Source organism: Triturus cristatus, chromosome 12 (assembly GCF_964204655.1).
Source record: "Triturus cristatus chromosome 12, aTriCri1.1, whole genome shotgun sequence".
NCBI classification, from domain to species: Eukaryota; Metazoa; Chordata; class Amphibia; order Caudata; family Salamandridae; genus Triturus; species Triturus cristatus.
In genome coordinates this window covers 532341171-532358007 of record NC_140595.1, presented here as the reverse complement: position 1 = coordinate 532358007, position 16837 = coordinate 532341171, and the positions used below count along the sequence as shown (strand labels likewise).

Genomic DNA, 16837 nt, shown 5'->3' with positions numbered 1-16837 from the left:
AGGGAGGAGAGACGAGTAATATGCTGACTCTGAAAAAAAGTAACAACATCCTGGAAATAGGAAACGCTCATGGGGAATGGAAGATTATGTAAAGCATGTGAAATGTAAGCAGGAACAACACAGTTATATCAATGCTGTTACACTTATTATTGAGAAATCATTGAGTGTTTTTGCCTGAAAAGTTAAGAATATGACTACAGGGCTGAAAGGAACCTGTTTCAATGTCCATTCCTTATATCCTTACAAAATGTGAGCAGTAAGGTTAAACAAGAATTGGCATAGCCAATAGGTCTCGCTTTTGGGACCTTATAAGTATTTAGTTATGCAGCGCAATATCCTTGGTGCAACAACATCAACTGTTGCACGGCTAAATACTTATAAGGTCCCAAAGGCGAGACCTATTGGCTATGCCAATGCTTGTTTGTATTGCTTTAGTTCACGCATATGGAGTCACAGCTCCACCGGAGTATCTTGTGCCCTGCTGATCTGTCCGCCCCCTTTCATCTTCAAATTGTTGCAGATTCTGAAACAGTGCACTCACTATCATTATATGCCTGAGGCTTAAAGCTTGCGCGTCACTGAAATATACAATAAAGTGAGCGAAGACATTTTCAAGCACGGCAACGTGTCTTTCAACCATAGGGCATTATTTTCATATCTGCCAATTATCTTCCTTCTCTTGCTCACCACAGTGTTACCGGCCTCGACAGCTTTTAGATGAGTTATTCGCGATAAGATGTGATTTATAAATAAATAGAGTCAGGAAAACAAAGTGTTATAGTTAGTGGGTACATTAGTGCATTTTATACAGTCTGCAAGCCAAAAAGAATTTTATAACACCTGAAGGCAGGGAGGTAAGAACAGAGGGAAGGAAAGTGACAAGGTGCAGCATTGCTTCCAAAACTGTGCTAGTGCAGATTTCTTCCATATGAAGTAGACGCACGGCTCAGACACAAGCCGTTTGCTAACACTTTGCAGTTCATCTTTTAATTGCACAAAGGAAGCAGCCATTGATTTGGTGCATGCACTCTGGTGTAACCTGGCTCACACATGGAAAATGGAAACTGACAATTTGTTACTCGGCTGTCTGGCCTCAATCACCAGCCATATCTTCCCTTCCCCATTTGCTCACAATCACTGCCATTCACGAATGAAAGGAAATGCAATGTTCTTTTTATAATTCGATAATAAAGCGGTGTGGTTCCTCAGAAACTATTTTCACAAAAACCAAGAGTTGATGGACTGAAAGAAACGTCTAATTAGAATAGCATTTGAATTAACCCATACATTATTTATCAAATAACAGAATAGAAGAGAGCCAAGGACTGAGACTGGCCATCCCAAGATTTGTATTCATATATCTCAAAGACAAGACCTTTCTAGTGCTTCTCGTCAGTCTAGGAGTTAGGAAAGGGTAGTGTTTTAAGCCATCAGAGTGATTTGTGGGTCTTCATCGGGAAAAACATTCTTGTCCATAAATACATTTTCGCCACAGTGTATCACAACAAGAAACAAATATGGGATATAATATCAGTTTACAATCAAATGCGAAATACATGAAAATAGTTGCATCTGGTAATTTTCTTGCCAACTGACCTCATTTAGAGATTGCGCCCTAAGGCTCCTTTCTGCTTCAAATCATTTGCTGCAAGTGCTGAGATTAAGGATATAAGGACTGCAGCTGAACAGAAACCGCAACCAAGACAAACCAGCATTTGCAGTGCACTAGGTCTCTCATTACTGGAAGTTTGAGCTGTTGGCGTTGCATTATTATTTTCAATGCCAGTAGCTAAAACGTTCAGTAACGCGAGACCTATTGCATTGCAAATGCTTGTTCTTTTCTTCTCCTCGCCCCCACACGCACACACATCGTGCTGCACTGCATTGGCAGAGTCAATATATCAAAAAAAGGCGAGACATATTGGCTTTGCCACGGTTTGCGTCTATTGCTGTTTTATTGTTTAAAATGGTTTTCTGCCTTGAGTGCAGTATATTCTATTCCGAACCAGTTGTGAGAAGGATGAGCAAGGGTTAAGAGTACTTACTGTACTGTCATAAAAGTAATGTTTCTGTGCTGGTCATTAGTGGTCTTATTTCTAGCCATCGGCCGTGCCGGACAGGGATCCAAAGTCAACCCTGGCAAAGTTAAATCCAGCCTCTTGCTGTCGGAGGCCGTGAATTGCAGGGGGCCGTGAGAGGTGAGGTCATGGCAGCCCGTCCTGCTCTGGAAGCCCACCCTAACGTGCAGCCTACCGGGGAAACACCAGAGGGGCAGCCCGGCTCTCGCAGTGTTGGCCCATGTGATCATGTGAGATTGACGGGGAGCGTTGTGGGCATGCGCTGTGACTGCAGCAACGAACAGTCAGCTCGATCCACCATTCTAAGTTAGCAGCAGCAATTCTGCCGCCCATATTGAAATAGCACCAGCGCCTCGGCATGTGAGAGAATTGCAACGTCAGGCTGGATCATTCTGAACCGTCAGAAATGCGGAGACTAAATGTTACCTAAAAACAAGCATTGGCCGTGCGGCCGTTATGCGGCCGTGAAAGCGAAAGTAATAGCGATCGCGATCAAAGCAAAAGTGATCGCGACCGCTAGGACGGGACGCGCTGTGTGGCAAGCACGCGAGTGGTGCGCGCGCAGCAGTGATTGGCGGCTGCGCGCCTGCACGCTCGTGTGCACTCAGGCTTTGGGCCACAGGCAGCACTTTAAAAATCCCAAATACAAAATGTCTCTCCAAGCCAGCGCATGCGCTGGGCTCAGCGAGACCTAAAAAGACCACATCCCTGAAGAGAGAGATGCGGTACACATTTTTTTTTAAACAAATGTTATTATTTCCTTTATCTTCATAATCTTATACTTTACATGAAGCATGTGGGATAATACTTTTTTAACAAAAGTGCATGAGAATCTACTTTGCATTACATAGGTAAACGTATGTCTTCGCTGTAAGAGCCGCGGTACACATTTTATAAAGCAAAATAAGGAAAACTGCTGATAAATCTCTCCTTTATGCCCATAAAGAGCAGAAAGCCTAACACAAGAAATATCACCAATGCACTCTACGTTAACAGCATTGCCTTCACAATGGGCACATTAAAATATTCACTGTGCATTCCAGAGCACAGTGCTTCTATACAGGCACACCAATATTCTCCACTCTGCTCACATAGACAAGGCAATAAAAGCAAACCTGCTCAAATAACAAAAGTCTGCTTTCAAGCTTATAGCAGTACCATTGTTGCATCCTCAATTTAGTATATTAAAAACAACATACACTTTGCAGGATTGAAGAGATATCTTCAAAGATATCTAATGTATCCTGCGTTTTGTGGCCGGCTGTACCTAAACTTAGTAGGCTTAGGCAATGTTGGTGAAAATAAACATGTCTCAATGACATTGGTTATTTGGAACATGTGTGCACAGGCTGTGGTACAGGGTGGACCTTGTATTCCGCTTACTGCCCTTTATGAGGCCGTCAAATTGCAAGCTGAAGAACGATGTGCGACAGCAGGGGAAAGTGAGAGGCCCCACTTGTGGCATGCCCGCTAAGCAATGAAGCCATGTTGCGCTAAACGTACCGAATTGGCAGAGGCACCAAATGCTGCCAGAGGAAAGAAAACACAGGGACTGTAAGGTCGGGCGTGGTAAAACCCAGAAGGGAGACCGAAACAGGTGGAGACCTGCAAGGCTCCATAGCTATCCGGAGGTAACGAGCACCACGGAGAGGTGCACCAGCTGGGCAGAGGCAAGTATGCCAAAATCTCCCACCCCTGAGCCCAGGACAGCAGAATTAAGTGGCAGATGCTCTGACCCGGCTCCAGGTAGAGTGGGCTTGCGATGCGAAGTCCAGCGATGAAGATGTGTTGTGCTGCAGCTTGTACCGAAGAAATTGCGGGGCTTGTGATGCGGAGGACTGTGTCGTCATCGAGGATCCAGTTGACGAGGGGCTTGTGATGTGCAGGACTGCACCAAGGATGCATCATGCAGGGACTGCCCTGAGGAGACTGTAGGCTGCGATCTGAAGTAATGCATTAGGGATGCGTCGTGCAGCAGCGGTTCCAAAGTGGAACTGCAAAGAGATGTGTTGCGCTGGGTCGGTTCTGCCCACAGGACCACAGTTGGGCTGGCAGAGCATCTTCAGGTCCATTTCCAAGGGTCGAGGACTGTGGTGGCACCACTTGGGTGACAAGACTCAGCAAGCTGAATCCAGGTGCTGGGTATAAGATGGTTGGAGACTGTTCTGTCACTGAGGCTTCTGATCAGGAGGCCAGCCAGCTGGCCCTTGGAGTCACTTTGGTGGTCTTGGGATCAAGACCAGTCCTTCACTCAGACAGCTGGGTAATAGAGTAGCCGCCCTTCTGGCAGAGAAGCACACCAATTTTTTTAGTCCTACGTAGGTCCAGAAGAGAACTGAAGAGTTGGGTCAGAGGGTCCAATATTTATAACTGGTGCCCACTTTGAAGTAGGAAATGGTTCTGGAAGGTTCCGCCCCCTTTTTGAGTGTGCTCAAGCAGATCCTTTGTGATGTGTGGTAGGTGACAGCTCCCCCCCTCATCAAGTCAGAGATGGCCCATTACCTTTAAATGGGCTTTCAATTATAATTTTTTAGACACCAAACTGAACATTCCTGCATGATGCCTATTGAAAGATATTATTTATTAAATGTTATAAGTTAACCCAATATTATCCTAAGGGAGAGGTTGGCCTTGCAGTAGTGGAAAAACTAATGTAAGTGTTTTTCACTACCAGGACACGTAAAAGTTAAAAGTACATGTCCCACCCTGCTCTCTGGGATGTTAGAGCCTACCCTAGGGATGACTTATTTGTATTAAAAAGGAAGGTGTAGACCTAGCAAAACCTTTCTTTAGCCAGGTCAAAATGTCAGGGTAAACTGCACACACAGGCTGCACTGGCAGGCCTGAGACATATTTAAAGGGCTTCTTATGTGGGTGGCACAATGAGCGCTGCAGGCCCACTAGTAGCATTTAATTTGCAGGGCCTGGGTACATGTAATACAACGTTACTCGAGACATACAAGTAAATTAACTGTGCCAATTGGGTGACAGCCAAGGTTACCATGTTTAAAGGAGAGAGCACAAGCACTTTCCTACTGGCTAGAAGAGGTAAAGTGCACAGAGTCCTAAAGCCAGCAAAAACTATATCACCAAAAACAGGAGATGGGGAGGCAAAATGTTGGGGGAAAGCACAGCAAGGATGCAGGTCCAAGAGAAGACTTCTGATAGGAGGTTACAAAGTGGAGAGGGAAGCCTCCTCGTGCAGAGATGCATGACCTGGGAGCCCCAATTAGGAATGTCGTCCATCAATTTTGGGGCTCATCTAGCCCGGTTAATCATACGTCATATGGGAATCCTGTAGAACAGAAGACATAGCAACGCACAAAGGGCTGTATCCACGCTGGGCACCCAATGCTCCAAGAACTATCAATCAGGGGCTTCTAACCACAGGTGATGCCGTGCTCTTGCACAGGCGGTGTAGTGACCCCCATTTCATGGCACTGCCAGGCAGCACAGAGGGCTCTACAGGGACATAGGTCTTTTCATAGGTAAAAATAGGATGAATGCAAAGGCTGTGCCAGACACCAAACAGGTTGTGCAGTAAAATGCGTCCTTGTGCAGGACATGTAGTGCCCCTCCGCTCCTGGCACTGCTAGGTTGTGGAGCAGGCTGTTCAGCGAGCTATGTGCCGGTACAAAGGAAGGTCAGGGCGGTATCGGAAGATAGAAGAGCTGTGCATTGAGTTGGGACCCTGGATAGCGGAAGGATGCACAGGGCACCTCGCAGCGCCTCGCGACACAGGAGGAATCTCATAAGAGACGCGTGCTGCTAGTGGTGCACCCCACAAGCAAGCAGTGCTCAACAGTGAGAGGTGTAGTATTCCTGCACAGCTGAGAGGCAGTGGCAGGTGTGTCCTTGGAGGAGCGACCTGGCTCTGAGCGCGTGCCAATAACAGAGCATTCTTGGGCATCCGAGGGGGCGCGGCGGGCCCTACACTGAGGAGTGTACCAGCTCAAAGCCCGTGCCAATAACGCAGAACGGGGCATTCTTGAGCATCCGAGGGGGTGTGGGGCAAGCCCTACATGGTGGAGTGTACCAGCTCAATGCCTGCACCAGTAACAAAGAACGGGGCATTCTTGGGCACACGAAGGGGTGTGGGGTGGGCCCTACTTGGAGGAGTGTCCCAGCTCAAAGCCTGCACCAGTAACACCGCACGGGGCATTCTAGGGCACACGGGGGGTGTGGGGTGGGCCCTGCTTGGTGGAGTGTCCCAGCTCTAAGCTGCACCAGTAACACAGAGCGGGGCATTCATGGGCATCAGAGGGGTGCAGGCCCTGCAGCGATACCTGCTCTCAGAAGAGTGAGCCCGCTTTAAGCGTGTGCCAATAACACTCAACAGAGCATGTGTGGGCATCCGAGGGGTACCTCAGCATAGGGTGCATGGCTGTAGGATGAAGCAGAGCAGGCTCAGCAGTGAGGTGTGTCCTTGGGGGAGATGCTGCATCCCAGGACGCCAGGCAGTAATGAAAGACAGAGCAGGCCCGTAAAGCCAGGGGTGTCCAGCACAGACCGCATGGCTGTGCCAAGAGGCGCAGCAGGCCCGAAGTGAGATGGGTCCTTAGAGGTGTGTCCCAGTATAGGCCGCCTGGCAGTAATAAAGGTAAGAGCAGGCCCTGCAGTGGCACGTGTCCTTGGCAGGCTGCCTCAGGCGAAGGGTGCCCCAGTACATGTTGCATAGTTGTATTTGTGTATTTATATAGCGCTCACAAAACCTGACGAGTCATTGAAGCGCTTTTCGGTGAGTAGTATACTACGCAGGAACCCACGACAAGAAGCACATGACAGATCAGGCCCTGAAGGGAGACATCATCTCAAGAGGAGGCCTCAGCACAGACCGCCTTTGAAAGGCAGAGAGTAGGCCCTGCAGTCAGGGGTGCCCAGCTTTGAGCGCCTGGCAGGAACACAGGACAGAGTAGGCCCTGTAGTCAGGGGTGCCCAGCTTAAAGCGCCTGGAGGTAGCACAGGGCAGAGCACAGGGCTTAGTAGGCCCTGCAGTCAGGAGTGCCCCAGCATATAGTGCCTGGCGGTAGTACAGGAGAGAGTAGGCCCTGTGGAGAGGTACGTCCCAGGAGTGGGTGTCCCAGCGCACAGCGCCTGGCAGTAACACGAGGGCAGCGCAGTCCGTGCATCGAGGCATGTCCTTGGAGAGGGTGTCCACGCAGGACACACCTGCCACTGCCAGAGGCCGGAGCAGCGAGTGATGGGACCCGGCCATGAACTTTGATATTCAGGGAGCCAGCCCTGGCACGAGGGAGCAGAGTGATCAAATGCCAGCTCCGCTTTCACATTAAGAGATTTGCGCACCTGGCAGCGCAGACCGGGCTCGACAAATCATGGGCACCCCCTGTCAGGAGGCCATGCAGGGAAGGGGTAGTTCCTCACTTCGAGGCTCCCGTCCACTGCTGGAATTTGGCACAGGTTGTATTTCGGTCAGTTCTTTTAGTGCTGACGATGCTAACGCCGATATATGATAATAAAAAATGCTAATAAAAAGTGCTGTGAGTTCTTGTATACGCAGAAAGTACTTTTCAAGTGTTGTGGCATGATGCACTAACTGTTTGCTACTGTTGCTTCTGTGTCTCTTTTTTTGCTCCCAAAAGAAGAAATACACCATACAAGCCCGAGCACTCTTTATTAGGTCTGGTCATATGGGGCATCAGCTTTTAGAGCCGGTTAATCACAAAAGAAGGGCGCTCTGCCTGCTGCATTTTATGTTTATCTGTATGTGGTACTTCATGGCAATGCTGAATTTGAACCGGTAGGGGGGCACCGACACTTAGATTTCCTCATCAGATATTTCCCCAGTGCGAGAGAGTGAAAACACAAACGGGAAAAAGGAGGAAGAGGAAAACACTGCCGCAAAGTGAACAAGAAGTGTGCACACGGGGCCTGTGCCCCAGCCGGCCAGCCCGACCGCCATCTGTTTACAATTAACGCGAGTGCGAGACGCGGGTGCGATAATTGGAAACAGATGGTGCTGTGTGCCAGGCTGCGCGTAACCGCAAGCCGTAGGCCGTGGGCGGCTACAATTCCAGGCAAAGGTGGGACATGCACCCGCTTTGCCCAATTGCGTGCTGTCTTTCTTAGAAAGACACACGTAAAGGCCAATAGTGTGGGAGCTAAAAAAAAAACACACGCACGAGCGTGTGGTCCCAGTTGGAAGTCCTTACAAAAAGCCTCGCAGAGCAGCACATGCGCGCTGGCTCAAGCGAGACCTAAAAAAGAGGGGGGGGGGGGGTAGCAAGTCATTCAGTTGATACTGATCTCCCTTAAAGCGGCTGGTCATCTGCCCTGCCCGCCTAACTCAAGGCTTTCCTTCCCACATTAAAGATGGGATAATCTTAGGGCCAGATGTACTCCCAATCCTCGGCCAGGGATGTGCTTAGAAGCCCTACCGCTAACCGCAGTTGGTGGAGAGAAATGGGTGGCTGACGCCGACAACCTTATTGAAAACTTGAGTTTCATAGTGTACAAATAATCAGTAATTGATAAAAAGGCACTACGAACAAGTACAGTTGTGTATCAGAACATAGAATACGGAGAATATCATCTGGCATAGAGGTTGTTCTGAATACTGTTTACGAAGATATCATCTGTTGGGTGTAGGTTATCTAATATGAGCTCCCAGTGGTGACAAATTTAGTGAATCAAGTTTAGAGCATGGTATAGGTCAGATTATTTTAGGTGACATCCAGTTGGGAAGGCAAGACCACAAGTGCTTCAAGGTCTTCCAAAAATTCAAGCAGTGCAGCATTTCCTGAATTCAGCCACTTCAGGCTCTGGCCTACCCTTGACACCATCGCAGGTGTACCTCAAGGACCGATAGAGTCCACCATGTTACAGAAGTCCTTACAAGACGTACGTGTTTTCCTAGAATGCACTGGTGGCCACATGTGCCATGCTGCCGCCACTTCAGCTGTTGGTCGCCTTTTATTTAGAGTATATTCTATGCAAATCCTCCCGATGTCTAATTTCCTAACAACAGGAAGATGGAGATAGCTCAACGAGTCATCATTATTTTCTCAAAGGGCCTGGAAGTCGAGCGATAATCTACTTCTGGAAACAGTTTGACACTTTTTTCAAAGCCCAGTTATCTGGGAGCTATGATGAATTATTTAGCTTTGGGTACATTTTGTCTTGTATCAGTAACGCATCCATGATTACATCCAACCACGGTTGTTGGTGGTAGTGAAGAGTGAATAGATCCGGGCATGGGGAGAGGTTCTCACGGCTCTATGAAAGAGGTGAAGGCTGCAGAGCCTGTGCAAGATTCGCAGATGGCTCCAGCCATCAATGTTGGCAGGGCTGTGGCAGAGGCAGTCACATGTCGAGGGCCTCTGCCTGATTCGGTCCTCTTTCCATATAGCAGGACTATTCAAATTATGTGGTAGGAGAAGACCAAATTATGCTGCAGTGTTGACTAATAGCCAAAGAATGCAGTTAATGCTGCATTTTTTGGACACTCCCAGGAATACAACAGGAGGCAAGCGTAAGAGGGAGTTTACTGCACCGCTTGCATAGTTCAACGTTCCAAGTGGGCCATGGAGAAAAATCTCCAGCTGTCGATGTGGTCAGTTTAGGTCGGTGATGGTTCTATTGCTCTGAGTTTGGAACGCTCATCTAGCTAACGGGCCTGGTGGTATAAAGTATGCCTTTTTATATTAGGACTCAAGGTATAGGATACCCCACACCCCAATGTTTGCAACCAAACATTGCAGTTACAGTCCGAGTTGGTTCCATCTAAATATATGGCATTCTTCAATACCATCTGTGGGAACTTTCTGTGCCACCCCACAACAGACATTATCTGTAAGTGTGCATGTTAGCTAGGTTCAGGGCTAATCACCGAAGGCATGACACATATCGAGGTATCAGGTTATTTTTGGCTGACCGAGATTTCTTTTGTGCTGCTTAAGAAGCCTGATTAAGCACCAGAGGTGGTAAGAAATGTCTCTACAGTCCTGGTCCCTATTGAGGCCAAAAGGCCATGTAAGGATATGGGCATTTAGGTTTGTCGAGAAATAATATACCTAGGGAATGGAATGAGAGTCTGCAGACCAAATTAAAATACAACCTTACTTATCAGACAAATATGAATGTTTTAGCAAGGCTTAAGCAAAGCCACCAAGTCTTGAACATGATAACAAGATGCATCATGCTATGATTTAGGTTAGGCAAGTGGTTCAGCTCTTCAGAGTGGGTTCTGGTGTAGCCAATAGTAAGGTGCAATTTACCGGTTTCATCTCAGATGGTGGACATTGCATTATCATTATAGGGTCAGCCATTTCATAGCCCGAGGGTCTTCTATTCGAGTCTTAACCATGAAAGGATAAAGCACCATTTCTCACACAATGACTAGCCTCTGTCAAGTACAGGTCAATTTGTGAGATTTTTCCAATTTGCAGTAAATGCTGCATGTATGAGACTCTTCATAGTCAGAGTCTGTGTTTCATCGGCTCCAGGCACCATTAATATTTGTGTTCAGCACTTTACAAGAGGTAGCCAGCAACACAGGGCAGGTCACTCAGTTTGGATAATGGGTCTAGTGGTGAGACCATCTCACCTCAGCTGAGGTAGGTGCTTGCTGAACTAGAGAGGTTGGAGCCGGGGCTGCTAAATGATATCAGAGGGTGTCATTGGGTATTCGGGCTTGAAACTACTCACCTTGTACTAATGTACAAATACGCCTCTTGGATACTCTTAAAAGTTTGGCTGTTTTTGAGCAGTAACTCTACCTAATGACATTAAGGTAAGATTAAGCCAGAAGCATACTGGCCCACAATTGCTAACGAGAAGTGAGCGCATAGGCAGAAACATCTTGAAGGTAGGCTATGCCCAGCAGAGTGTCTCTGGGATAATAGGTAGCATCAACTTTCCCTAGTATGATCCGTTGCTTTCCTTCGAGGTCAAAAGTTCTATTGAATGAACTTACGGATGTATGACCAGCGGGCAATTTTAAGGCCATTCCTCCTCCCCACCCAACCCCAGTGGGGAATTAATAAGGATCCTTGTGGATGGAGGTAAAAGGAGGGACAGCAAGAAGTCTTCAGTCTGTTATGTAGTAATTACAGCACCCAGTGAAGTACTGGGAGCCATTATCAGATGTGGCTCAATTTTATATGACCGTCCCCTTATAGACAGGTGGGAGTAGGGATTTGCTGAGGCACTACAGTAAAGTGACGAGCCAACCCTTGGAATGGTAACTGGGATTTAGTTAGAGATCATATTTGGGTCAGTATGGCCAAGTGGTTCATGCCACAAGTTGCAATATCACACAGTGCAAAGGTGAACACCGCGATACAGAGAATATTTTTCAAACTATTTTTCTATTTGGTCTCGGCTATTAATACCATCAGGCAAAAAATTGGCCCTGCTTTCAAGAAGGCAGAGCAACCTACCAGGGATGGGATCCAGTCTTGGGGGGAGGATTCCTAGATAACATATTGGGATGATTAAAGGGCTCAGAAGGGAATATCCATCCTTGGAGGAAGGTGGTTGAGCAAGGGCACATTAGCCTCCTAATTGGGAGGGAACCATGATTTGCTGCAATATTTACATTGCCAGATCAGATCGATACATGGCACTCGAAATGGTCCAATTGTGCACCGCAAAGGCTGTGGAGTGGCCTACTGTTTATGGTGCTGATGTGAACAGCCACAGACCATATACCCTGACATATGACCTGAAGCACCCGTACAGTCTTCTTGGGGATGGAGGGCTGTCCCATAGTGATGGGGTACATTCATCATCCGGGAAGGCCTCAAGTTCTTCATGTGATATTCGCACAATTTTAGGGGCTATTGCTGAAGCCTTCCAGTGGTGATAGGGGGAAGGGCGAGATCACGAGTGACCACTTCGCCATGTGGTGAAATTGCTAGCAGCAGAAAAAGGGGGCTACCTAAAAATTTGGACTGATTTACTGAGCTGACCCTGTGGAGAGGTGTTGATCTGTGTGTGTACTGGGCAGGCAGGAGGGGAGACTGACCTGCTGGTGGTCCTGGATCTTTCTGCCCTACCCTGGAATGCCAGGAGTTGAATATTTTGAGGGGATTTTCCTGGTGACACGTACCCCAGCAGGGACAGAGGCTATGCAGTGCCCTGGTGTATGTGTTGCTCTGGAACTGCAGGTATTGCTCATCCCTCTGTGAGACAGAGGAGAAGTTGCCACAAAGGTATGCTTGCCAATAATCCCCCTGATGCTCTTGGTTGAGGGCAGGGGTGATGGATAAGACATAGGGGCCTTCTGGCACTATGCATTCTGGAGTGTTGTGCTGTAATGGAAAGTGGTGACAGTCGTTGTATTGCTTGTACAATCTTTGAGCTGTTTTGCCGATCTTATGTCCTGTATTCTCATACCTATAATGACTGCTTATCTATGTTTCTCTTTTCTCACTGATGCTGTGTGAATAAAGATAAAGGGATATGCCTAAACCATAATTGAAGTTGTCTCTTTCCTTGTAAGTCTTCCACGTTGTGAGCGCACTATTGCACTAAGTTTTACCACATGTTTGTGTGTTCTGTGGCAGTTCATGCTTTTCACAAACGTGGTTGTCTTGTATTTTCCTAACGTATGTTACTTTCCACACAGTTTGATTGCCTGTTTTCACAGAATAAATTCAACTTGTGAAGGTCATAAAGTAACTGCTAAGTTCCTTTACAGTTCCATAGAAATAAGGCCAGACACACATGACACTGTTAGGTAAGTGCTCATAGTTCCTAGTCGCCTCTGTTTCTTCTTGAATGAGTGCAAAAAACATCTGAAATCACTCTAGAAAAGAGTTGTTTTTATTTCTGAATAGCATACGTTTTTAGCTCACGAGATTCCCACGAGAGTGATTTGCTAAATGCTTCTTGGTCAAGTGGTGTATTGGAGTAATTCAGCAGCATGAAGCTCTCTGTAGTGGAATTCAAACATCCAAAGAAGGGGCATGTGCCTGTCACTGTGGGCATAGGTACTAAATGTGTGGCATCGTATGCCATTGGATTGCATAATAATTAACATCTGTGCGCTCTACGATATAAACTCTTATCTTATTCTCTTTTTAACTGGCAGAAATATAAGGTTTTCTGGGCCACAGGGAGGCAGCAGAGAGATGGGTGGTAAATAGAGTTACAATCCTGCATGCAGTAAGAGCATTCTGTAAATGCGAGCAGTACCTGGCAGTGTGCATTGCTAGTTGTGAACTTCCATACTCCATGTTTTCCCTTATCAAGCTTGTTGTTTTTGCAGGCGCTTGAACCTCTGTGTAGATGTTGTGAGATAAGCAAGGAACAGCACACCTACACCCAAACAAGGGGTGATTCTATATTATAGCCTTCTTCTTGCCAGCCTCCTGACTAAGACCACTTCATGAACCAAACCTCCCCACAAGTTGAGAAATGCATCCGTCAGTCTAGAAAATGTGACTGCATGTGTTTAATCACAAGTTGGTCTTGGACTCCTACCATTGGCTCCCCCAAGTCTCTTATTTCAAGACGCAGCACCTTCAGATCTACCAGGCGAAGCAAACATCCTTTTCAACCTCTGAATGTAGAATCTCCTGAATCACAAACTTAGTTCTATGGTCTTAGAGTACCGGAAATGGGGATAGAATGGAAGAGGAACTTTCAAATCTGACCGGTTTCAAGGAGCCATGGGACCAAAGTTTATCCTACCAAAATTCAAAGTCTATAGGCCCTAACTATTTTTTAAACAGCAAATAGACCCCTAAATCGAAACTCAGATTTCTTGAGAATCCACAAAACATGGAGAGCCTCGTTCCGAGTGACTCAATAATCCCAATTTGGTTTTACAAGTGGAGACTAATTTTCACTGAATAGATATTGCTTTGTAAATTCTAGCAAAATGTATACTTGGGCATATTACAATCTCCTGAGCTTTGCAGCTTGGAGCGACAGACAATAAGGCCTGAGGAACTTGTAATGGAGCGATAATAGGACCACTGCATTTAGCTGCCTAGGTATAAACTGGGTGTGGTATCACCTCCACAATACCAAGGCAATCATATCGAGACATTGACGCTTTAAGACATTACCTATACTTTAGGTCTTCTTTGATGCACAGGAGCAGTTTTCCTCCTGGTACTGGAATACTTTGCAAACCTTGCTTTAGCAGCCTCCAAATGTTTGAAAACGGGGTCTCCTGAATCTCTTTTATGAGCTGCATGGCATCTCTCGCTGGAGACGTTCAATAAATAAGAATTGCAATTTAAGGCTTTGAGAGTGGTAAGCCTTCAGTCAAAAGAATCTTCAAACTCATTAGGTAGCATGGGAAACTCTAGAACATGCAAAATCCATTTTGCAAAGTTTCAGTTTTCTTCTTTTGGCTTACTAAGCCATCAGGTGTTTTTAAGGGTTTAGTCACTCTTCTTCTTTGCTAATATCCGTGAAGATGAAAAGCAGAAAAAGTCTTCAATGATTCACCAAGTGTTCCCTGATAAATGAGTGAAGATGATTTGCCTCTAGACATTGCACTCTTTTCTGGATTTGCTGTGCTGGGCAGTTTGCAGAATCAAAACAATTGAAAGGAGGAAGAAAAGCCCACAAACTTGGCTAGATGTAAGGTACATTTAAATTACACACATTTAAGGAAGCTCTGTCTGGCTATTTGCTGTAAGTCAATTGGATCCAAACATTTTCTGGGACAACGATTCCAGGTAACTTTCTGAAACAATACAGGCATTCACTTTAAAGAAAGTAATTATGATCCGTGCTTAGAATTAATTCTGCTCTTCCTTGCTGAAAATACTCCAAGAAGTGTCTGGACACCAACTATTTCACAGAAGCCTTCCTGACTAATTTATAGTGTCTGTAAGAGGCTCTCAGCCAGATAAGTAGAACAGCAACGGGTTCTAAGCCCTTTTATCCTTTACAGATTAAACATTACACAGCAAGGTCCCATAGGATAGCATAGGAATATGTACTTCGAGATCCGGAATTGTCCAGCAAGTATCAGTGTCTGGTTCTGATCATCGTCTCTAGACATGCACAGCAAGTTAATGTCCACCCAAGCGACTATTATGCTGCCATCTTGATTGTAGAACTTCCTGTACTCCCACGCCACTTCTGCACACAAATCAGAACCCAGGGTACCATGGCACAGTCAATACTTTGTCTGCCAGTGGATGGTTCTGTCTGTTACATACATTTGTTGATACCGTTACTAACTCCCTGAAACAGTATCTAGCTACCACCATAAAGCTCGTTATGCCGGGTCCTCATTTAGAGTATAGTGGCCAGTACGCTGGTCCGCCAGGGAGCGGAGGAAAGTGCCTGCTGCCCTGGCGGGAGACTGACTGACATACTTTGGGATTTCTGGCAAACAGCTCCATTGAAAGTACTGAACCTCACTGAGTGGCCATCGAGTTTAATGCACCTGATACGCAAAGTTTTTTGTTCTTCAAAAACAAAACAACAGTTTGTTATTGTAAATCGAAAAAGAAATGTTCCTCACACACGAGTTTTCTCTCAATATGTTGAGGTCATTTCTTTGAGTTCCCGCTTGCCACTGCCTGGCTTTCCTTGGTGGGCGTGAACTGGAGCGTCTCCCTAAATAAGGCGAATGGTCTGAGGTACTTTGACCATCAGCCCAATATCGGACGGTTGCCGTCGGGCAAAGATTTCCACTGTCAGATGCATAGTGGCTCCGCAGGTCCACCTATAGAGGCGAACCATAGGTTTGGGATGCCCAGACATCCACCATGTTTAAAACATTGTATCTCGTGAGCCAATCTCGAAATGAGTCCCTATGTCTGAGGGCACAAAACCATTATCTTGGATTCTGTTCCAATGCCTCAGTCCCTTCAGCTTTACCCTTAATATCCCTACATTCTTCATAACCAGCTAGTTGTGTTGCTTGGTGGCTGCTTCATAATGACCCTCTGCACAGTTCTAGCTGTGTACTTGATCATTTCGGTGTGGTGGGGCCCCAAACCGCAGGGTATAAAAGAAGCCCCACGACTGCATGTCTGCCCGCTTGACTTCCTGCCTGTCTGCGTGCCTGTCTTTCTGCCTGCCTGCCTGCGTGCCAGCCTGTCTGCAGTGGCGTACAAAGGTTCAGGTGGTGCCAGGTGCAGAAAATTTCTTGTCACCCCCCCCCCCCCCCGCTAAAAGATAGTTTCACATATTTTTGCCATTTTGTCACCCCCTCAGTGATGACACTCGGGGCGGCCTGCATCCACTGCACCCCCTGCCTCTGCCACTGCCTGCCTACCAGCCTGCACTCTTACACGTTCCCTGCCATTCTAGTGGCCATTTATGCCTTAAGTGCTTTTCCTGGCAGGAGGACTTTCGGAGAAAATGTGATAGGTGATGAGGCACTATGTTATTTCAACCCACTCAATGTTATTTTTGTTTTTCAGACACAACCCCTTAAACGACATGTTTCTATTAAAAAAACAGAAGGAATAAATGTCCCTGGGGCAGTGGGAGATTTCTGAAATGTTGGGGTTCGTGACCGCCATGGTTTACAGGAAAAGATGTGGGCTTTGCAGTGGCAGACAATCTGCCAGCAGACCCCGCTGAGGCTTTGCTGTCAGACACCAGGCACTTCCCCACCTCAGGTTCATACTCTTTTAAAATCTCATTGCACATGTGATCATGGTTTTATACACAATCACATTACTTCTACAGGCAACACAATTCTACACATGGTGCATTTTTACTCTGTTTTTCTCTCCTGTGTGTTTATGGACTGATCCGCCTCTGGCAAGGTAGATGTTGGTGGTATTCGCCTCGTCAGGGACATGCTTTGTGACAGA

At 46.7% G+C, this 16837-nt stretch overlaps 1 long non-coding RNA gene across 1 annotated transcript in view; it reads left to right on the top strand.

Moving 5' to 3' along the window:
- LOC146776206 (uncharacterized) overlaps positions 1-16837 on the top strand; it is a 153577-nt gene that overhangs the window by 19697 nt on the left and 117043 nt on the right. The gene's annotated exons all lie outside the window — the stretch shown is intronic.